This window comes from Capricornis sumatraensis, chromosome 9 (assembly GCF_032405125.1).
Source record: "Capricornis sumatraensis isolate serow.1 chromosome 9, serow.2, whole genome shotgun sequence".
NCBI classification, from domain to species: domain Eukaryota; kingdom Metazoa; phylum Chordata; class Mammalia; order Artiodactyla; family Bovidae; genus Capricornis; species Capricornis sumatraensis.
In genome coordinates this window covers 82,410,813-82,435,423 of record NC_091077.1, presented here as the reverse complement: position 1 = coordinate 82,435,423, position 24,611 = coordinate 82,410,813, and the positions used below count along the sequence as shown (strand labels likewise).

At 35.3% G+C, this 24,611-nt stretch overlaps 1 protein-coding gene and 1 non-coding gene across 2 annotated transcripts in view; one reads left to right on the top strand and one right to left on the bottom strand.

Moving 5' to 3' along the window:
* The window catches only part of XRCC4 (X-ray repair cross complementing 4), a 282,226-nt gene that overhangs the window by 163,672 nt on the left and 93,943 nt on the right, over positions 1-24,611 (bottom strand). The gene's annotated exons all lie outside the window — the stretch shown is intronic.
* Positions 20,458-20,529, top strand: TRNAS-ACU (transfer RNA serine (anticodon ACU)). The gene has a single exon. It is a non-coding gene; the product is annotated as a tRNA-Ser (tRNA).

Below are 24,611 nucleotides of genomic sequence, written 5' to 3'. Positions count from 1 at the left end.
ATGTAGAGGTAAGATATAAAAATATCTTAAATCTTCTACTAGAGGTCACTACAAAATAAAATAGTTTAATACATCTTTATTATAGTTAAGGAATTCTAAAAGAGACACAGGCTCTCCTCGTTTCGGTAGATAAAGATACTAAAACACAATGATTTAATAATAATGACTATAATTATCCTTGGGCTTCCCTGGTGGCTCAGACGGTAAAGAATCTGCCTGCAATGCGGGAGACCTGGGTTCAATCCCTGGGGGCAAGATCACCAGAGGAGGGCATGGCAACCCACTCAAGTATTCTTGCTTGGAGTATATTCATGGACAGAGGAGCCTGGTGGGCTATATAGTCCATGGGGTTGCAGTGGGTTGGATATGACTGAGCAACTAAGCACACAGCACATAATTATCCTTACTTATTAGAATTATTATAACTAAAATAAGATTTTAAATGACAAAATTATACAGCTATCATATCTTATAGTTGAAATATAACTCAAGCATAGCACAAATATAAACTCATTTAATCATCACCAAAATGGAACTATTATTATATCCATTTTAACTGAAGTTCAGAGTGGTTATCTAACATATCAAAGGAATAAAATCAAGATCCCACTATGCTATCCTGTTAAACTATTTGCTGACATAAGTGAGTATGCTAAACAAACAACAAGTAAGAGGAAGAACTAGCTTCAGAATCTACACATGATTCTAAACAGAGATTCTAAAGGCACTGAGTAGGTGGCAATATTGAGAGTACAGAATTATTATTATTTTTTTTTGGTTTGTGTTGTTATTTAGCCTCCTGGATAAATAGTTACTATTATGGCATTCACTGATAGGAATATTTCTAAAGTATCTTGTTTGTGAAGGAGCATTCCTATAAATATGTTACATATAGATTAAGAAATACTTAAGAATGACTGATAATTCTGAGACTAATCATATCAGTCAATCTACAAATAAAACTAAAAGTCCTAAAGTAAAACTCCAATGTTTGCAATCTGAGTGGTATTTTATAAAATAGTTGTTTAACCCCACAGAGTAAACTTTTCTGGATGAATTACATTTACCAATTTACTTTCAAATTTTCAGATCAAAACCACGGATAGATGTTTTACTTAATATCATAGAAACTCTGTAAAAAGATTTAAATGCTGAGAATTCCTAGATGTTGAAAAATATTTACATATACTTGCTAAAACATAAAGGAAATCAAAGGATTTTTATATTCTTGTATTAGTTCAGTTCAGTTACTCAGTCGTGTCCAACTCTTTGTGAACTCATGGACTGTAGCACACCAGGCTTCCCTGTCCATCAACAACTCCCAGAGCTTACTAAAACTCATGTCTATCGAGTCGGTGATGCCATCCAACTATCTCATCCTCTCTCATCCCCTTCTTCTCCAGCCTTCAGTCTTTCCCAGCATCAGGGTCTTTTCCAGCGAGTCAGTTCTTCGCATCAGGTGGCCAACGTATTGGAGTTTCAGCTTCAACATCAGTCCTACCAATGAACAGTCAGGACTGATTTCCGTTAGGATGGACTGGTTGGATCTCCTTGCAGGCCAAGGGACTCCCAAGAGTCTTCTCCAACAGCACAGCTCAAAAGCATCAATTCTTTGGCATGCAGCTTTCTTTATAGTCCAACTCTCACATCCATACATGACTACTGGAAAAACCATAGCTTTGACTAGACAGACTTTTGTTGGCAAAATAATGTCTCTGCTTTTTAATATGCTGCCTAGTTTGGTCATAGCTTTCCTTCCAAGGAGCAATCATCTTTTAATTTCATGGCTCCAGTCAGCATCTGCAGTGATTTTTTGAGGCCCCCCAAATAAAGTATCTCACTGTTTCCAGTGTTTCCCCATCTATTTGCCATGGAGTGATAGGATCAGATGCCATGATCTTAGTTTTCTGAATGTTGAGTTTTAAGTCAACTTTTTCACTCTCCTCTTTCATTTTCATGGGCACATAATAATAATGTATTATGGGCACAAATATTATACAAGGACTGAAGAGTACTGGTTTAGCCACAAAGAAATTTTGTATGTATTTATGCATTTTGTTTTTGAATTCTAAGCAGGTCATAATGTCTGCTCATTTGTTTTAAAATGCTTTAATTTGTTTTATCTCACCTCTTTCTGTTTCTTAAAAGAATGGAAACAGACTAAGAAAAATTGTGCTTTATTTCAATGAGTACATACAGTTGTGTATATACATATATATAAAACCTAAATTCAGCAATTTGAGCTTAACTCTAATTAGAATAGTAAAATTATAATTTTTAAATTATAAATTTAAGCTGAATTCTAATTTTAACAGTAAAATTATTATTAAATTATCATTTTTAAATAGCATAATTATTATTATTAAACCTTTACCCAAAAAAGACTTGGAAAACTTACAAGAAGTTTGAAATTATCTCAGACTATTTGTCACATCTGATTTATTTCTCGTAAACTTAAAATCAAATGGCCAAAAACTCTTGCTTTGAAGTATGTATAATGAATCCATTTAACAAGTATTTAAGTTTAAATAGGAAAGTTTTATCTATGCAAATTATATAATAATTGAAAGTAAATTGGAATTTAGAAAGATGGCAATGACGACCCTGTATGCAAGACAGGAAAAAAGACACAGCTGTGTATAACGGACTTTTGGACTCAGAGGGAGAGGGAGAGGGTGGGATGATTTTGGAGAATGGCATTCTATCATGTATACTATCATGTAAGAATTGAATCGCCAGTCTATGTCTGACGCAGGATACAGCATGCTTGGGGTTGGTGCATGGGGATGACCCACTGAGATGTTATGGGGAGGGAGGTGGGAGGGGGGTTCATGTTTGGGAACACATGTAAGAATTAAAGATTTTAAAATTTAAAAAAAAATTAAAAAAGAAAAAGAAAGTAAATTGGAGTATTTAACCTTTAAAGCTCCTCTTATGCAAACAAACACACATAAGATAAAGATCAGACATAGAATATTACTTGTTTGAGTCAATACAGAAGAAAAATGAAGCATATTTTATTTTTAGACAATAGATTATCAGTAAAACATAAACCCAAATCATGATTTTATATTCTTACATTTTCACAATTGTCCGGCAGCTTTGACTAAGATGGACATTTGGAAAGGAAAGAATTTTTTATCACTTGGAAGTTGCAACAGTGTCAATGGATAATGCATCATTATCCATTGAGTGTTAAATTCAGGCTCACATTTTGATCCTGAATGAAGTAAAATACAAATGGACAGGTAAACACAACCCCCTAACCTATTTTAGATGGCAGAGGATAAAGGTAACAGTTTTAAACCACTAATAACAAACAACTTCTTTCAAAATATTCAAATGCTTACATTCAAAATTCCAAAAGAGAATTCTTCAGTTTTTTTCTTGGCTACTTAGTGTAGAACAAGCTTAAAATGTCATTTCTTCTTAAGAGCAGGCAAGCATTTTTCAGTTTCTATTTTTCTAATTATATTCACTAGTTTGGGGTCATTTAACAGGTGTGAATATCTGTTATCTGAAACAATGAAAATAATCAAGAAGTATTTAAAACTCAATCCAAGAAAAATATTTTACTTGAAATATTCCGCTTATTTTGTAGAAAAATTCTGGAATGTATGAGAAAATGAGTCGTCTGGACCATCCTACCTGTATTCACATAGTTCAGAACCAAGGCAGGAAACGCCCTTTCACTCTCTCTACCTCTGTTCCTGCCTGTCCACCTTATTACACATGTTAACGGACCACATGCCCAATTGCACTGGACTTATCAGAGGTCCTCAAATCAGGCCTAATGAATTGAGAAGCATAAAATATTTCTGTGCTCTAACTCTACATCCAACCCATCTTTATACCATCCTTCAAATAAAAAGTGGAAACTTTAAAAAAGTGTTAGCAAATTCCCACAAAAGTAACATTGGATGGTTGTGTCGATTTAAAAGTCCTTTACTTTCATTTTTTGTTGGACATGTAAGGCTATTAACACAGCTGTTCTTTATTAGTTCTGTAATTTCAAAATAATCTGCAATATAAAATTAGGACTTCAAATAGTAAAACCAGAGTCAGAAACCACAATTAAAGACATTCTGAAAACATGTCTCTTCTTTAGAGGCATGGGCAAAAATAAATTTTTTTTGTAGTTAGTTCTTAAGACCTTATGGTGAATTTTCTGTACACAGATCTATACTAAGCACCTCACTCAGTCTATAATCTATGATTTTAAGGTATGTTTTTATTTTTCTTTGTCAAAAAGTTCAAAACAATTAATTTTTTGAATACTGGTAATCATATTAGGTTGCACTAGTTGACTCTGTCATTTATTTTAGCAAGCAACACAAACAAAACATTTTCTATCTGATTTGAATTAAAAATTCACAATTTCAGAAAACATAGCCATTTTCTTTAGCTGATGTTTTATTCTGGACATCTTTAAATGCAAGATTAAATGCCATACCCTTTTACCCATCACTTCAAAGCCCAGATCAAATTCTCTTTATCTACTTTAGCCTGTATTAGCTTCTCTACTCTTAATAATTCAGATTTGTCTCACACAATTTTTCACTCAGTTTCATTCTCTGTGTATCTCTCTTGTTGCTTCAGAAATGCAGTGTTTTCCTTTAAATTTTTAGTTCTTTGAGATCAGAGACCATATCTTATATGTCTTCCTTAACTTCCACAGTGTCTTATAGAGCTCTGGACATGTACTGCTCAATAAAAGACTTAAATGTTTTAAAACTGCTATGATATTTATTAATAAGTGAATAAAATTATAATATTTCAGGTAAAATAAACAATTGGGACAGTGATACTCTAAATACAAATTAAGAAATCTTGAAGATATTTAAGAGATAACAGTTTTAATTGTATTGAATAGTATAATTTCAGCAAAAGGGCATGAATAAAAGACTGTGTAATAGCTCTTGATACTGTGATAATACATAGATTTAATAAAACCTAAAAAGATTTGTTGTTTGAAAAATGTAAGAATGTATATGTACTGTTTTCAGGTTCTGTGGAATGGCCACACAGATAAAAGAGAATATACAGTATCAGTAAAATACACAAAATAAACAGTAATTTCAGGGAAATTGTTTATTGTCACTCCAAATGTTTCTGGGGACAGGAGGATTCTCAAGGTGTAAGCTGAACTCTGCTTAGAATATATCAACTAAAGAGACTGATACATTATCAAAGTAGTCTAAATAACCTTGCAGAATTAATCTCTGTTACTGTCTTGGGAACCAAGATGTAAACCTAAAGGAAAAGGAGGAATAAAGATATCTTGAGATGATTCCTAGGCAAACAGATGGAATTCGTTTTTTTCAGTTTGTGCTTTTAATTTATTAACATGTTTAAAAAGTTTAGCTGTGTCTAGATATATGCACACTAAAAAGCAAACCCAATTCATTATAGTTTGTAATATAGGATATTTTCATATTATAGAAAAACATTTAGCTGTAAATACACAGTTGTTATAATACACAGTTGCAAAATTCTAGTAATAAAGGAAACAAGTCAAGTTACATAGTAAAAAGGAAACTAAACTGTCTTATTTTGGACTAGTTACATTAATCATCAATGGTATTTTTAATCAAGAATAATATTTTTTACTAAGTATTTCTTACTAAGATGTTTGTACCATTAACTCTTTAGTTTTGTGACCTGCTTGAAACATTATTATAGATTTAAATTTAAAATATTACAAATGAATATTCTAAACCAGTGACATACCTAGGTTGACAACTGGGCATATTTATCTTCCACAGTAGCTGGAACTGAGAAAAGAATGCTGATAGGACTTTCTAAACAGATAAGAGAACTTTATTGTGAGACTATTAATCTCAACTTTCCAATTATTTTCTTGCTCACATTTCTTAAAGCATATTTAAAATGTTTAAACATCTTAAGATGATTATATGATCAAGTAAGACTTGCATATGCAGGGCTTCAGATGTGTAGACCCTGTACGTCCTTACAATCAGAATGCAATAAGCCAAAAATAAAAAAAAAAAACACTGAGTTCTAGTATAGATCTACAAATTATTAGCATTTTAAGGGTATGCTGTATGCTGTAATATATTAAGCATCATCTAAGAATTATTTGGTATTCATGATTACAAAATCCATTAGTAGGAATCAGAGAAATGAAATGAAAAGCCCAAATGTCTTCGCAATAAGAGAATTTCAGAAGTTACTGTTACTTTAAATGACTACAAATGTTTATTCCATTATGTCCTTGAAATAGAGATGGTGAACCTTTTTGTTCACGGAAAATATAGTAAAAAGCAGATTTATCTTAAGTCTAATTAGGAGTTATGATAAACAATGAAAAATACACTATACATGGATTTAGAATCAACAGGTGACACTAGTGGTAAAGAATCTGCTTGCCAATACAGGACACGTAAGACGCACAGGATCGAACTCTGGGTTGGGAAGATCCCCTGGAGAAGGGCATGGCAACCCACTCCAGTATTCTTGCCTAGAGAATACCCATGGGCAGAGGAGCCCGGCAGGCTACAGTCCATAGGGCCACAAAGAGTCAGACATGACTGAAGATACTTAGCATGAAAGGCTTTAGCAACACTAAATTGCATTGGGGGTAGCAGGGGAGGTAGACGTCAGGGGTTGCCTATTATTTACCTGTTACTTTAAGTTTGATATTAGGTACTGAAAAAGAAACAGTACCTTGGATCTCCTGGCACTCTACTAAATCTCATAACACTCATCTAATCATATCTTCATAGTATGCTTCTCTGTCTTTCATTTACAGCGTAACTGGTAATATTTCTTAGATAGGACCCTTGATCTAATTCTCTTTTTTCTCTGTAGAGTTATATGGTTATCCACAATATCAGCTCCCATTATTACAGATAAGTTGAAAAATTGCCAAATGTGTATCAATAGGTGATATGTTTTCTCAAGTCAGGACTTCTATAAACAATTAACATAGCATTACAATATCTACTTGCTTTTTTCTTCAGTTCAATTCATTTCAGTCACTCAGTCATGTCCAACTCTTTGCGGCCCCATGGACTGCAGCACACCAGGCTTCCATGTTCATCACTAACTCCCAGAGCTTGCTCAAACTCATGTCCATCGAGTTGGTGATGCCATCCAACCATCTCATCCTCTCTCATTCCTTTCTCCTCCTGCTTTCAATCTTTCCCAGCATCAGGGTCTTTTCCAAGGAGTCGGTTCTTTGCATCAGGTGGCCAAAGTATTGGAGTTTCAGCTTCAGCATCAGTCCCTCCAATGAATATTTAGGAATGATTTCCTTTAGGATTGACTCGTTTAGTCTCCTTGCAGTCCAAAGGACTTTCAAGAACCTTCTCCAACACCACAGTTCAAAAGCATCAATTCTTCAGTGCTCAGCTTTCTTTATGGTCCAACTCTCACATCCATACATGTCTACTGGAAAAATCATAGCTTTGACTAGACAGATCTTTGTGGGTTAAATAATGTCTCTGCTTTTTAATAAGCTGTGTAGGTTGGTCATAGCTTTTCTTCCAAGGAGTAAGCACCTCTTAAATTTATGGCTGCAGTCACCATCTGCAGTGATTTTGGAGCTCAAGAAAATAGGTCTGTTACTATTTCCATTGTTTCCCCATTTATTGCCATGAAGTGATGGGACTGGATGCCGTGATCTTCATTTTTTGATGTTGAGCTTTAAGCTTTTACACTCTCTTCTTTCACTTTCATCAAGAGGCTCTTTAGTTCCTCTTTGCTTTCTGCCATAAGTGTGTTGTCATCTGCATATCTGAGGTTATTGCTGTTTCTTGCAACAATCTTGATTCCAGCTTGTCCTGCAGCCAGTCTGGTATTTCAAATGATATACTCCGCATATAAGTTAAATAAGCAGGGTGACAATATACAGCTCTGACGTACTCCTTTCCCAATTTGGAACCAGTTCATTTTTCCATGTTCAGGTCTAACTGTTGCTTCTTAACCTGCATAGAGGTTTCTCAGGAGGCAGGTAAGGTGGTCTGGTATTCCCATCTCTTTAAGAATTTTCCACAGTTTGTTGTGATCCTCACAGTCAAAGGCTTTGGGGTAGGCAATAAAACAGAAGTAGATGTTATTCTGGAAATCTCTTGCTTTTTCGATGATCCAACAGATGTTGGCGATTGGATCTCTGGTTCCTCTGCCTTTTCTAAAACCAGCTTGAACATCTGGAAGTTCACGGTTCACGTACTGCTGAAGCCTGGCTTGAAGAATTTTGAGCATTACTTTACTAGTGTGTGAGATGAGTGCAAGTGTGCGGTAGTTTGAGCATTCTTTGCTATTGCCTTTCTTTGGGGTTGGAATGAAAACTGACCTTTTCGAGTCCTGTGGCCACTGCTGAGATTTCCAAATTTGCTGGCATATTGAGTGCAGCACTTCAACAGCAACATTCTTAGCATTTGAAATAGCTCAGGGAAGTCCATCACCTCCACTAGCTTTGTTCATAGTGATGCTTCCTAAGGCCCACATGACTTTGCTTCCAGCACATCTGGCTCTAGGTGAATGGCCACACTACTGTGGTTATCTGGATCATTAAGATCTTTTGTGTATAGTTCTTCTGTGTATTCTTGCCACCTCTTCTTAAAATCTTCTGTTGGTACACACTGTGTCTGTCCTTTATTGTGCACATCTTTGTATGAAATATTTCCTTGGTATCTCTAATTTTCTAGAAGAGATCTCTAGTCTTTCCCATTTTATTGTTTTCCTCGATTTTTGCATTGATCACTGAGGAAGGCTTTCTTATCTCTCCTTGCTATTTGGGAACTCTGCATTCAGTTGGGTATGTCTTTCCCTTTCTCCTTTGCCTTTAGTTTCTCTTCTTTTATCAGTTATTTGTAAGGCCTCCTCAGACAACCATTTTGCCTTTTTTCATTTCTTCTTAAGAAGGGATGATTTTGATCCCTGCCTCTTGTACAGTGTTACGAACCTCCATCCTTAGTTCTTCAGGAACTCTATCAGATATAATCTCTTCAATCTATTTGTCACTTCCACTGTATAATAATAAGGGATTTAATTTAGGTCATATTTGAATGGTCCAGTCATTTTCCCTACTTTCTTCAATTTAAATCTGAATTTTACAATAAGGAATTCATGATCTAGACAACAGTCATCTCCTGGTCCTGTTTTTGGTGACTATATAGAGCTTCTCCATCTTCAGCTGCAAAGAATACAATCAGTCTGATTTCAGTACTGACCATCTGGTGATGCCCATGTGTAGAGACATTTCTTGTGTTGTGGGAAGAGAGTGTTTGCTATGACCCTCAGTGTGTTCTTTTGGCAAAACTCAATTAGCCTTTGCCTTGCTTCATTGTGTATTCCAAGGCCAAACTTGCCTGTTATTCCAGTTATCTCTTGACTTCCTACTTTTGCATTCCAGTCCCCTATGATGGAAAGGGCATCTTTTTTTGGTGTTAGTTCTAGAAGGTCTTGTAGATCTTCATAGAACCGTTCAACTTCAGCTTCTTCGGCATTAGTGATGAGGGCATTAACTTGGATTACTATATTAAATGGTTTTCTTTGGAGACAAACAGAGATCATTCTGTCACTTTTGAGACTGCACACAAGTACTGCATTTTGGACTCTTTTGTTGACTATGAGCGCTATTCCATCTCTTCTTAGTGATTCTTGCCTACAGTAGTAGATACTGTTTTTTTTTTTTTCTTGTACTAGTCCAAATGCCACAAAAAGATAGGAGCTATATATGACTCAAATTAGCATCCCCTTTTTTACATGGTTAAATATAAAATGTATTCATTCATTCATTTATCAGACTTTTTGAGTATGTACTATGTGCTAGGCATTGGAGACACTCTTTTGAACAAGAAAAACAATCTGTCTACTCACTTGGTCTTTATATTTTAGTAGAGGACTGACAACACCAATGAGCAAATAATAATTTCACCCAGTTGTAGATTTAAGGAAGAAAATAAAATGGTAATAAGATAGTGACTAGAGGGCAGAGTATGCTTAGATACAGTGGTCACAGAACAAGTCCTTCTGAAAACTGAGATGGAGAACAGAGATGAGATTGGAAAGGTAGACAGGGAACTAGACCACGTAGGATTTTGTGGACTACAGTAACAAGCTCAGAACTCACTCTAACAAAAAGCCCTCAGAAGATTGCAGACAGAAAAATGAGTGCTTACAAAGTACTCAGCATTTCCTCTAAGACTGTCTCCAGTCTGCCCACCCTCCAATTATTCAGGCCATGTGTAATGCCCTCCCCTGAAGTGCAGGTAGATCTGTGACTTGCTTCTAATTCTGACCAAGAGAACATGGGAAAGATGACACATATCAGAACTTCAGATAAACCAAAAGCAAAAAGCAAAATATATAAATATATATATATATATATATATGTATATATATAATATACAAGGAATTTGGTTTGGAATCACGCTCATTTTCAAATTATTTTAGAAGGAATTCATATTTCTAATATAAAAGTAGCGAAAGTGAAGTTGCTCAGGCGTGTCCGACTCTTTGTGACCCCATGGACTGTAGCCTACCAGGCTCCTCCAATCATGGGATTTTCCAGGCAACAGTACTGGAGTGGGTTGCCATTTCCTTCTCCAGGAGATCTTCCCAACCCAGGGACTGAACCCAGGTCTCCCGCATTGTAGGCAGACACTTTACCATCTAAGCCACCAGGGAAGTCCCAGGGAAGTTCTAATATGAATTACAGAGCAATTTCTCCATTCAGGATCACTACACTTCTTTAATCAAGAGTTATTTTTATGTCCTTTGGTTGTTTCTCATTGTTAATTTTTTGTTTCCATTTTCTTTTTTTAAACTTTTTTTTAATTGAAGTATAGTTGATTAACAATGTTATACTAATTTCCAGTGTACATCATAGTAATATGATATTTTTATAGATTATACTCCAATTACCATTATGATAAAATATGGATTATATACCCTGTGCTGTCCATTATATCCTTGCATCTTATTCATTTTATACCTAGTAGTCTATGTCTCTTAATCCCCTTTCTCTATTTTGCTCTTTCTCTCAACCCTTCTCCTCACTGGTAAGCACGAATTTGTTATCTGTATTTATGAGTCTGTTTCTGTTTTGTTACATTCATTCATTAGCTTTATTTTTCAGATTCCATATTTAAGGGAACACATACAGTATTTGTTTTTTTCTGTCTGATTTATTTCACTAAGCATAACACCCTTCAAGGCCATCCATGTTGTTGCAAGTGGCAAAAAATCCATTTTTTTAATGGCTGAGTAATATTTCATTGCGTGTGTGCCAGATATCCTTTATCTACTCATCTCTAGATGGAAACTTAAATTCATATCCTAGCTATTACAAACAATGCTGCTGGGGTGCATATGACACTGGAGTGAATATACCTTTTCAAATTAGTGTTTTCATTTTCTTTGGATATACTCTCAGGAGTACCACTCTTAGATGGTAGTTCTATTTTTAGTTTATTGAGGAACCTCCATACTCTTATCCATAGTGTCTGCTTATTTTTTAATCAGACTCCCTACACTGAGTGGCCCAGTCTAATAAGACTACCAAATGATCTGTAGGTAGAAATATGAATGTAACGACCTACTTAGTCTTGTTTTTTGTTATCTTGAATTCCTTGGTCATATAAAAAGCAATATATGGTATATGGGAACCTAAGCAATCTCTGTTTTAGAATCCTAATTCTGACATTTATTTTAAGTGGTGTCCTGCACAGGCAATTGTAACCACTGCATTCAAAATGATAACTTATCCTATAAAAAATTCATGAACAAAACATAAAGGCTGGCCATGAAGAATTTTACAAATAAACCACAATGGACATAACACCAAACGGCACAAAAAAACTCTACTCTCTAGAGACAGTTTGAATTGGATATGTCTTCTAAAAGTGGTTGATTACTTTAACACACAGTAGCATTTCAGTGTGGCTATGACAGAGAAAAATCTCACCGGGGAGATCACTGTTGCTGTTGCTTAGTTCCTAAGGCCTCATGGAAACAATAAGGAAGCAAACACTGAGGCCGGCGGGGAAACTTACAACATGATAAAATATCTTACTACAAGATACTTAGGAAATATATCTTAATAGGACATAGTACGAAATATAATGGAATGATTTATTTCTGTATTTAAACCAGTTTACCCTGTTTAGTAAGAACTGCTCAGGCCCCTCATAACATTCTCTTAAGAAAATTTAACTGAAACAATAGAATCTTGTATTTTTTTCTGATTATAAATCCTGGACTTTTGCCATTTAAAAAATTGCATAAACTTAAAGCCAACCTCCGTTCTTCTACTCCTGAAGCACTGAACTATATATATTTGATGAAATAGCCTGACTAGTTAAAGGCGTTGTATTGACATTAGAACTTTCTGGAAACAGCAACAACAAAAAATCATAAACACTTGTGTTAACTATAACTTCATTTCCTTAAAATCAGTTATTATAAACCAGTAAACTCAAAACACGCGATCTTTAACAAGCCACAGAGGTACCAAGTATTTTTAAATCCAAGTTTAAATGAAGTGATAAAGTCTAGGAATCCAGAAAAAGATATGTTCATTTTTTGTTTGGCTTATGAGTTTCTTTCAAAAAATCTTCACAAAGCTTAATAACTATCTTTTTAAACTATGAATTAAAAATGCTTCTGTCAGATTTTTCATCCCAAAATATTCACTAAGAATCCTAAAAAAAGCACCTATAATAATGTAGTGGCAGATCTCTAACAACCAAATCCCAATCAAAAAACATTTATATAGAAAACTAGTAATACTTTGATTTATTTTGTTATTGACCTAGAGACAAGATAAAAAGAAATTACTTGTCTAAAAAACATTTCAAATTTTTCAAGGTGTTTTATTTTAGGTGATAATTACCTAATAGAAAATCTACTTGTAAAGTATAAAAATTAGCAACTATTTTTAATGAGATTGAGAAGAACTGGAGAGCACAATGGATGGTAACCATTCATTTAATTGAATTTTCTTGCAAAGAAAAATGTAATTAAAAGTTAACATTGAGATAGTTCCAGTTTAGATAATAGCAAGGTAAGCTGTATTAGATTAACGCTCCTAGAGATAACAATAATAGACTCTGATGGTTCTCTCCCATTTGAAAAAAAAAAAAAAAACCCAAAAACCAAAACCCTATTTCAAGGACTGGAGAAAGACAGAAAGCAGGCAGCAAGTTGAGAGTACTCAAACCAGGTAAGAGGCATGTTTATGTGACTTGTGCCTCACATGAAATCTCCAGTCCTAGAGCTCATGCAGAACAAGTCTCACTAGTAGTCATGCATCCAATTCATTGTGACCCCATGACTGTAGCCTGCAAGGCTCCTCTATCCATGGCGATTCTCCAAGCAAGAATACTGGAGTGGGTTGCCATGCCCTCCTCCAGGAGATCTTCCAACCCAGGGATTGAACCTAAGTCTCTTAAGTCTCCTGCCTGGCAGGTGGGTTCTTTACCACAGCATGTGAAGTGAAGTAGCTCAGTCATGTCCGACTCTTTGAGACCCCATGGACTGTAGCCTACCAGGTTCCACCATCCATGGGATTTTCCAGGCAAGAGTACTAGAGTGGGTTGCCATTTCCACATGATACGATTAGACAAAAGAGACAAAAAAGAGAAGGAATTTAAAAAGCAGAAGAAATGCGTGAACTGAAAGATTTAAATTTCCAAATGGAAAGGTCCCAGCACACTTTATTAACAGGGATCTCACAGCAAGGTACAGCATCATCAAACTTCATAGCATTTGGGACAAAATGAGAATCCTAAAAGATTCCAGAGCAATAAAATAGATTATATGTAAATTAATTATAAGGATTAGAATAGCACTGGATTTCTATAACAAAATTGGATACCGTAAGTCAATGAATTACTATCCACAAAATAAGACATATTCAGAGAATATGATTCACTATCCAATGTGATGAAATAAATCAAATTATACCACAATATTTTTCTAATAATAATAACACTTATTGAGTACTTACTATGTTTCAAGTATTATGTCAATTAATGACTGAATACATTCAGATTTTGAGCTCTGCATCTACAGCTAAAGTCATATAAGGAATACATGGTATATAGTCAATAAGTTTTTGTAGAATCCTACATAAAAATTTAAAATATGATTAAATATTCTTTAGTCCCTACCAGGTATACTACAAGGCAATCTACATCACAGAAAGATACTTCAGGTAGAATATTTGCTTTACATAAATGTAAAGAGAGCAGTAGTATTTTATGAGGTCTACAATGTTAATAGATTAATTTTAGAAAAAATTGATACAAACTATAACCTGAATCTTTAGCCTTTAAAAGTTCAAAGTATAAATAAATGTCAAAATAGTACAGCATTAAAATTGCTGTTTTCAATGAAATAATGTCATTACTAGATGAAATACCAAGTGTTTTGTGGTAACTATGTAAATAAGTCATGTTACATAGAATAACACCTTGCTGTTAGCAAATATTAAAACCAGAAATCTAGTCAGTTAAAGTCCAAAAGAAATCAACTCTTTTGGCATACAGCAGTTCCACTTCTGTGAACTGTTTCTTATGAAGCAATCTCAAATGAGAACACTTACTCATTGCCAAAAAATGTCCAAATGGTATAGCAGTTATTGTGTTTTGACAATGTAGTAATCTCCATTCATTCAATGGGGTGCTAAAGGATGAATCTGTAACTCATGTAAGGGAGTAGTAGAAAGGAGGGTGGCATTCTGAAAATACAGTATATACTGAGAAATACGATTACATGAAAATTCACAGCCATTAGGGAAATAAAGTCAGACATAGAATGAACATTTCATAAAATTTTTTAAAAAATACTTTTTCTTTGTATGACTCAAAAGGTTGGATCAAAAATGTATGTTTAACCACTGGAAACACTTTAGTACCTATTGTCATGGTTACAACATGCTGGGTGGGAGAAGCATTCCCTTTAATAAGTCAGTTCAAAAAACTACAGAATGTAGACTCTCTAAAAATCATCATGATTTAAGTTTATAAATCAGTGCTTGGCTATAAATTGAAGCAGGCCATGCTGTCTGGTGTGCACATACAGAGTTCCTTTTAGAAAGGTAGCGCCAACAGGTTTATTTAACTTTTAAACTAGGCAAGTAAATTTCTCAAGATCATGACAAGTTTTGACAAGTTCATGCTTCGGATAAACTCAAATTTGCCACCAAAATATTGCTACCTGGGCCAGTGCATAAACCAAAGAAAGTTATATGGAGATAGCCAACTGCTTTTGAAATGACTGGACCTAAAGTCTTCCCAAAGGGATTCTATATATTAAGTGACAGCAACTGTCACAGTCCATGTGCCATTAGAATAACTATGGAAGTAGTAATTTTAAGTGAATAAACAGAAGATAGTGCCCATAAGGTTAGGTTGTTTTCCTAAACTGGACAGAGCTAATATTCCAGTTTACTGAACATTAGGCTCACAGGAAACAGAAGCCAGGCATTCAGTTCAGTTGCTCAGTCATGTCCGACTCTTTGCGACCCCATGAATCGCAACATACCAGGCCTCCCTGTCCATCACCAACTCCCAGAGTTCACTCAGACTCACGTCCATCGAGTCGGTGATGCCATCCAGCCATCTCATCCTCTGTCGTCCCCTTCTCCTCCTGCCCCCAATCCCTCCCAGCATCAGAGTCTTTTCCAGTGAGTCAACTCTTCGCATGAGGTGGCCAAAGTACTGGAGTTTCAGCTTTAGCATCATTCCTTCCAAAGAAATCCCAGGGCTGATCTCCTTCAGAATGGACTGGTTGGATCTCCTTGCAGTCCAAGGGACTCTCAAGAGTCTTCAACACCACAGTTCAAACGCATCAATTCTTCAGCGCTCAGCATTCTTCACAGTCCAACTCTTATATCCATACATGACTACTGGAAAAACCATAGCCTTGACTAGATGGACCTTAGTCAGCAAAGTAATGTCTCTGCTTTTGAATATGCTACCTAGGTTGGTCATAACTTTTCTTCCAAGGAGTAAGTGTCTTTTAATTTCATGTCTGCAGTCACCATCTGCAGTGATTTTGGAGCCCCCCAAAATAAAGTCTGACACTGTTTCCACTGTTTCCCCATCTATTTCCCATGAAGTGATGGGACCGGATGCCATGATCTTCGTTTTCTGATGTTGAGCTTTAAGCCAACTTTTTCACTCTCCTCTTTCACTTTCATCAAGAGGCTTTTTAATTCTTCTTCACTTTCTGCCATAAGGGTGGTGTCATCTGCATATCTGAGGTTATTGATATTTCTCCCGGCAATCTTGATTCCAGCTTGTGTTTCTTCCAGTCCAGCGTTTCTCATGATGTACTCTGCATAGAAGTTAAATGAGCAGGGTGACAATATACAGCCTTGACGTACTCCTTTTCCTATTTGGAACCAGTCTGTTGTTCCATGTCCAGTTCTAACTGTTGCTTCCTGGCCTGCATACAGATTTCTCACGAGGCAGGTCAGGTGGTCTGGTATTCCCATCTCTCTCAGAATTCTCCACAGTTTATTGTGATCCATACAGTCAAAGGCTTTGGCATAGTCAATAAAGCAGAAATAGATGTTTTTCTGGAACTCTCTTGCTTTTCCATGATCCAGCGGATGTTGGCAATTTGATCCCTGGTTCCTCTGCCTTTTCTAAAACCAGCTTGAACATCAGGAAGTGGGGCCAAAAATGGCTTTTCTCATTCTGTCTGTATCTTCCCCTTAAACAAATTATTCTCATCCATAGGGATATTCTTAATATACTTTTGCCCTCAAAGGTCATCTCTGTAGATCTCCTCTGAATGATTTTAAGAAATCTGACCACCTTGACTCTACAATCTAGAAAAATGTTCTGGACTTGAATAGCTACTGGTATATATCTATCTCAAATGCAAATTATTATTTGTTTAGTATTTGTTTAATTGAGTTTTTTACTTTTAACAATCCTATATATTAGCAACAACTCTAATAAACATATATTCAAAGTCTACTTTAAATTTTGAGGTTATCAACTGTAACAATTAAATTGTTTTTAATAGCTGTTTCCTAAGACCTAAATGTGATATCAAAGACTGACACTTAAATTTGAATTCTGGTTATTCTTAACACACTTCTTTCTTCCAACATGTTTTCCTTTTGCCTGAAACTAAAAACATGAAGAAAACAGGATATGTATAAAATACTCTAAAATTTGAAACTTCCTTATGTTATCCACATTCTTGGTACTTAAATTCCAGAACAAGATATATCAAATATAAATATTACAGTCTAGATGAGGTTGCTTTGCCAATAAGCTGTGTTTTTGATCTCTGAACTTCAAAAACTTAGAGTAATACTACTGTCCAACCTGTTTACCCTACGTGAATGACATTCAAAAACAAACAAACAAAAAACTACCATATAACGTCAAAGAAATGTTCACTCTTACACCTTCCAGTAAACAGTTTAAGGGAATTTTTTTAACCAAATACTAGTGGTCATGTATGGATGTGAGAGTTGGATTGTGAAGAAAGCTGAGCGCCAAAGAATTGATACTTTTGAACTGTGGTGTTGGAGAAGACTCTTGAGAGTCCCTTGGACTGTAAGGAGATCCAACCAGTCTATCCTAAAGGAGAGATCAGTCCTGGGTGTTCACTGGAAGGAATAATGCTGAAGCTGAAACCCCAATACTCTGGCCACCTCATGCGAGGAGTTGACTCATTGGAAAAGACTCTGATGCTGGGAAGGATTGAGGGCAGGAGGAGAAAGAGACAACAGAGGATGAGATGGCTGGATGGCATCACCGACTCGATCGACATGAGTTTGGGTAAACTTCAGGAGTTGTTGATGGACAGGGAGGCCTGGCATGCTGCAATTCATGGGGTCACAAAGAGTCGGACACGACTGAGTGACTGAACTGAACTGAACCAAATATATATATCAAAAGTACAAAGAAATAAAACACTGTCTCTGCCCACAAAGAGACTCTTTTATAACAAAAAAAATACCCATTATATAGTATGAAAAGTATTATTAAAAATGCTCATTAACATGTAAACTATTATATATAAAATGGATAAACAACAACAAAGTCCTACTATAAAGAACTGGAAACTATATAGTGATAAGCCATAATGGAAAAGAGTATTTAAAAAGTGTGTGCGTGTATATATATATAGATGAATCACTTTGCTGTAAAGCAGAAACTAACATAACACTGTAAATCAACTATACTTCCATTTTTTTTAAATGCTTATTAAATTTTTCACAAGTACATCAATTTCAGAATAGAGAAGCACATTTGGGGGATTATAGTAGCCACATGAAATTTTAAGCATGATATCAATATACAGAACCATAATCAGACCCTCACTATCAAGACCATCAATACCTAGTATGAGGCTTTATTTTATATGTCAGTTTTATCTGGATGCCCAGAGAGCTGGTTAAACATTATTTCTGGGTCTGCCTGTAAAGATGTTTCTGGAAGAGATTAGCATTTGAATTAGTGGACTGAATAGAACAGATTGCCCTCCCTGTTGTGGCCAGGCACTAACCATACACCTGAGGGCCAGACTAGAACAAAAAGGCAGAGCAAAGTTAAATTCTCTCTCTGTCTGACAACTTCACTGACACATGGATCTTTTCCTGCCCCTAATTCTCCTTGGCTCTTAGGGCTTCAGACCTGAATTGGAAATTCAATATCAGCTCTTCAGCTCTCAAGCCTTTGAATTACACCACCAGCTTTCTTGGGTCTCCAGATTGTGAGAGTTCTCAGCATCTACACTTGTGTGACCAAATATCTTATAATTTATCTATACAGATAGATATTTTATATAGGAGATACTTTTTTTTCTCCTTCTGAAAACTCTAATACAAGTAGTAGTTCTGTCTTAAACAGCTTACGGTTATGTCCTAAAGAAAACTCGTTTCCCAAAATTTCCTCACTGTGCTCTGCCATCCTATAGTCAACTCAATAAAAAAATGTGAAGAGGGTAAGAACTACATTTATTGAAGTTTTTTTTTCTGTGAGTGTGGATTGAACATTATAAATAACAAAATAAAAAAATACTGGAACAATATCTAAAAATAAAATCAGAGAATATCACAAATAATGACTGTTGTTGGAACATATGCAGAAATAATTTCCTGTAGACAATTCATATCATCACTATGAACTATCATTGAAAAAGGGAACAGTCAAGAATTATTTGAACCTATGAGATCAACACAAAAAGAGAATCACAAAAAGAATTTGTTCATAATTTTACCAAGAGAGAGAAAAGGAGCAATGATGTAAATTTTTCCATTGTATCTGTCTCATCATCTCAGTGAGTAACTGAGAGGAACCACCCTGTCCTGGATTAAATATGACTTCCCTCTCATTGCCAACAACAATCTATGACTCCTTTTAACATGAGTATCTACCTCTCATTCCATGAAAAAATGATTCTGTGGGATACTGGAAACAGATTTTTTTTTAATAGTTCAACATGGTATTTCTGAAGAACAATTAAAATCTGTAGAGATAAACCCTAACAAAACAATGTAAGGACACAAAGTACTATAAACTTAATCTTCTGGATATCTCCATGTTCAATAACTCACTTACATTTTCATGTTTTTATGCAACAATAAAGAAGTATAGCAGAAATTCCACTAATCACCTGTATTTAATTCTCCAATAACCTAAATCTTCATTCTCAAAAATACTTCAGAGAGCTATAGTTCAAAATGCTCTGTAGTGAACAGCAATGGTTAGGAAACCAATTTAGAAAAGTTGCATTAAGAAATATTTTTGATTGATGGATGTCAACAAACAGAAAGTCTTTAAGTATCTCACAGAGAAAGGGATTAACATCAACTGAAAGCCCTATTTTCTCTATGTTCTGAACATATAACATCATAAGAGGAGACCAAATTTCTAAACTCCAATGAAAAAATAAAAGGAATGGATGGGGAACACGTGTATACCTGTGGCGGGTTCATGTTGATGTATGGCAAAACCAATACAATATTATAAAGTAATTAACCTCCGATTAAAATAAATAAATTTATTTTTAAAAATAAATAAATAAATAAAATGAATAAGACACTGATAGTGCTGAAGGGTTTCAACCACCACTGTCACTAAAACAGTATTACAGTGATTATCCTCTGCCACTCAAAATGACTCTATTGATTCACTTTTGGTAATCATAAAGTTATGCTTTAAGATTTTTTCCAATAATGCTAGAGAACTGATGCCTACTTTTGCCTGCACTGCCTTTTTAGCAAACATATGAACACATAAAATCAGCGTGTAAGTGTGAAAGTACGATCAGCACCAATGAAATCAATTTCACTGAGTTCCTGGTATGTGTTAGAAATTGTTAGGGGCTGAGAATGAAAGCATAAACAAAGCATACTTTCTGTCCTTATGGAAATGATAATCTTGCAGGAGACACTGAAATGCAATCAGTCAACTAAGATGCAAAATAATTTGAAAATTATGAATGGGACTGACTTCCCTGGTGGCTCAGATGGTTAAGCATCTGCCTACTATGCTGAAGACCCAGGTTCGATCCCTGGGTTGGGAAGATCCTCTGGAGAAGGAAACAGCAACCCACTCCAGTACTCTTGCCTGGAAAATCCCATGGATGGAGGAGCGTGGTAGGCTACAGTCCACGGGGTCGCAAAGAGTCAAAACACGAAGGAGTGACTTCACTTTCTGTCTTTCTATGAATGAGATGAAGGTAGGAAAATGATAAATGCCATGCTAAGACATTTATTCCTTATTCTCTAGGTTAGGGTTTGTAAAGTTACTGTCTTCAGGTGCTACGCAGGTAAAATAAATGAATAAAGTTAATGGGCTGGCAAAGTACACAGAGCAATTCCCATCCACAGACAGCTACTAGTAGTAACAGTAGAAGTAGTGGCCTTGTGAAGACGTGGACCAGACTACTAAGATTTTTAATTTCTCAAGAAAGATGAAATCTAGATTTCTAGGTATAAGCTTCTGATTTAAGCTATTGGAAACTTGTCTAAAGTGTCTTCTGCATGTAAGGGTCAAACATAACATGTCTATAGTCCATATTTGGTCTTCTGGTAAAGGCAACAAGGTGGAACTTCAGATGATTCGTAAGCAGAATAGTGTGATTAGATTTGCATTTTAGAAATGTCCCTCTGGTAGTAGATGAGAGTAGGGAGGACCAGAGACAGGAAGATCAGTTTTTTGGAAAAGTTCCTGCAAAGATGGTGGACTTAAACCTGAGCTACAGAAAAGTGCAGACAAATCTAGAGTGAAAAGCACTGAAAACCAGGCAACATATAAGCTGAAGGGAAGGAGCAAATAATAAAGAGGGGGAAAATGAAAATATAAGAGTAAGGCTGAGTGTGAGAGGGGAAACACATGGAGGCCTAATAGAGTAAATTCAAGGAGCGGTGGGAAAGACCAGGACAGAAGAATTTAGACTTAGAATAAAGATTCTTTCTTTTCTGAAACTAAAGGAAGAAAAGAATATACACACATATGAAGACGGACAAAAGAAACTGAAGAAATACATGCCTAACAGCACCTATTATCTTAATGATAGGCAGAACGCTAAGATGGCTGTCAAGATTCGAGTCCTCTGAAGTATGTGCCCTGTACAATCCTCTCCTTTTGTGGAATAAGAATTTGTGAATTTAATGAGATATTCACATCTATGATTAGGTTAGATTATATAGTACAGCTGACTTTTAACAAGAGAGATTTATTCTGGTGGGCCTGATCAAATCAAATCTTCAAAATGGAGTGGGATCTTTGTACAGAGAAAGGAGTTAACTTGAAGGAAATTCTCTGTTGCTGGATTTGAAGATGGAGAGAGCCGTAAGAGTGGCTTCTAGGAGCTGAGAATGACGCTTGGCTAACAGCCAGCAAGGAAATATACACTGCTATTTTATTTTTTTTTCCAACCATTTGAACTTGGAAGAGGAACCTGAGCTCCAGGTGAGAATGCAGTCTGGCTAACACTTTGATTTCACACTTGTGAGATCCTGAGCAGAGAATCTAGTGGTGCCAAGGCTGGACTTCTGACCTATAGAAACTGTGAGATAATGAATGGTCCTTAACTGCTAAATTTGTGACAATCTGTTATATAACAATAGAAAACTAATACATTTAGCTTAGAAAACACAATTTCTTGAATGAAACAAGAACTCATTCAAGATAAGGTTGGTTGAACCACCACGAATCAGGGTCAAGCTGTATTCATTTTCCAGTAACTTTGGTCTCATTAAGCTTTACCCAAATGTCCTACCGGGCACTAAAAGAGAAATTTGTTGCTGGTGTTTAGCCACTAAGTTGAATGAAAAATAACTTGTGTTATATCAAATCTTAAGTCTATATCAAAGAGTTAGACAGTCACAACAAGGCTCTCAGAATATACTTCCATGCCAAGACAGGAGAAGAAAGCAGATGGATGCAGCGAACTTACAAAGTCACTATTTCACTGGTGGTTAACAAACATGAAAAATATTATGAAGCAATTTCTGAGAATTTAACAATTTCAGAAGGTTCTAGCCATCATGATAGAGGAAAACAAGTACAACTACAAGTTTCTCCAGTCAGCAAAATAAATGACTGTATTTCTACTAAAATTCTTTAAATGTAAGTATGGCAAAAGATTAATGTAAGAATTATAACATTATTTCAGAAAGCATTTCAATAATTATGGTAGATATAAAAGTTATGAAAGGATGAGAGTATTATTACAGTTCTCTTGGCATTTAATTACTTAAGTCTTTTGAAATCATTCTGTTTACAGTCATACTTACTGTCTGGTTTCCACAGTAATAAACACACAGCCTGTTTATTTTAAATATTTCATCCTGAAATAAGAAGGATTTTTTTTTCCCCCTCAAACTTATCCTGCACACTAACCAAGACTGCAAGCCAAAAAGAACACAGGAGACCAAAAGTGTAAAAGACAAGTAAGATCCAATATGAACATTTTCCAGTCTTTAGATTGAGAGAAGAAAAATGTTAAACTCCAGCTGTTCTAACTTAATATAGAAGGATAGTACAGATTGATCTAGTCTTTGTCTCTTGAAGGAGACAAGCAGCCTGTGACACAATTTGTCCATTTTATGTTAGTAAGTATAGCACTTGCTGTGTATTTCATCATTCTTTTGTAAACAATCAGTTCTCCTTAAAGAGAATAGTTCTCTTTAGATAAACCAATACAATATTGTAAAGTAATTAACCTCCAATTAAAATAAATATATATTTTTTAAAAATAAGGTAAAAAAAAATGAAAGTCTACTCCAAATCAACAAATATATGAAAATCTCTGAGAAAAGTGTGTTTAAAATTAAGAGCTGTCCTCAGATGAACACTTTCAAGGGGGTAGTCTTTGTTATCCAGTCAGCATTCATTCTAAATCAAACAAAAGTACTTCCCTTTAAACTTAGCCAAACAATAAAAATAATCATCCATAATTTTTAAAAGGAAATGAACTATAAAAATGGCTACTTTCCCAAAAATTAGAAAATAAACCTGACACATATTCTTTTTAAAATGAAAGCATAAAATAGATGTTAAATAATAATGGGGAAATAGTAAAAACAATTCACATTTGGCAACTTTCACCTCTAACTCAAGACAATCCAAAACATCAAATAATCACACCTACCACCATCCCCCTCAAATTTATCCCTTGTAGCTCTCTGACCAACTCCTGCTCCAAAATGGACCAATGCTCTCTAAGTCAACTGTAGTGCCATCATTCTGGATCTCCCTTCAGCATCACCTTAAGGATTCTTTTTGCTGTATTCCTTGTTTCTTAATCTTAGATTGCATGACATGAGTTGAAAGCTTGGCTCATTAATCTTCAATCATTGCTAAAATATACATTAAAAACTATGCTAACTCTTTAGCTTCAAGTTTCAATACACAGTTTTTTCTGGATGCTGTTCAATTCTAAATAGTTCATAACCTTTCTTTAAATTTCTTCTCTAACCCATGAATTTTCTTATGTCTGTGTTTTATATTTGTGGAAGAGACAATAATTAAGTATTTTTGTAATTAAGTATTTACAGAAAATTAGAACTCTATGTTGATCCTCTAGAGCCTTTTGTGGCACAGTATATAGTTAAATGGGCTTCCCTGGTGACGCTAGTGGTAAAGAACCCACCTGCCAATGCAGGAGACATTAGTGACATGGATTCAATCCCTGGGTCAGGAAGATCCCCTGGGGGAAGGCATGGCAATCCACTCCAATATTCTTGACTGGAGAATCCCATGGACAGAGGAGCTGGTGGCTAGGGTCCATAGTATTGCAAAGAGTAGGACATGACTGAAGCAACTTAGTACAGCACAGCACAGCACACATAGTTAAATATTGTCATCCTCTAGTAAGTTTGAGGAAAAAGTACATTCTCTAATTGTTAGATAAAGGGGTCTACTTATCCATCTACCTACTAATCTACCTATCTATTTATCCATCCGAGTAACCTTGTTAAAATACACTGTTCACATCTTCTAATTTCTGTTTTCTCATATGCTTAATATATCTAGTTTTGAGAGAACTGTTTTACAAACTTTCAACATGATATCTGATCTTTAAATTTCAACTGAAATTGAATTTTCAACTCAGTTAGTTGAATCAGTTAATTGTTGCTTTAGGTGAACACAGGTTCT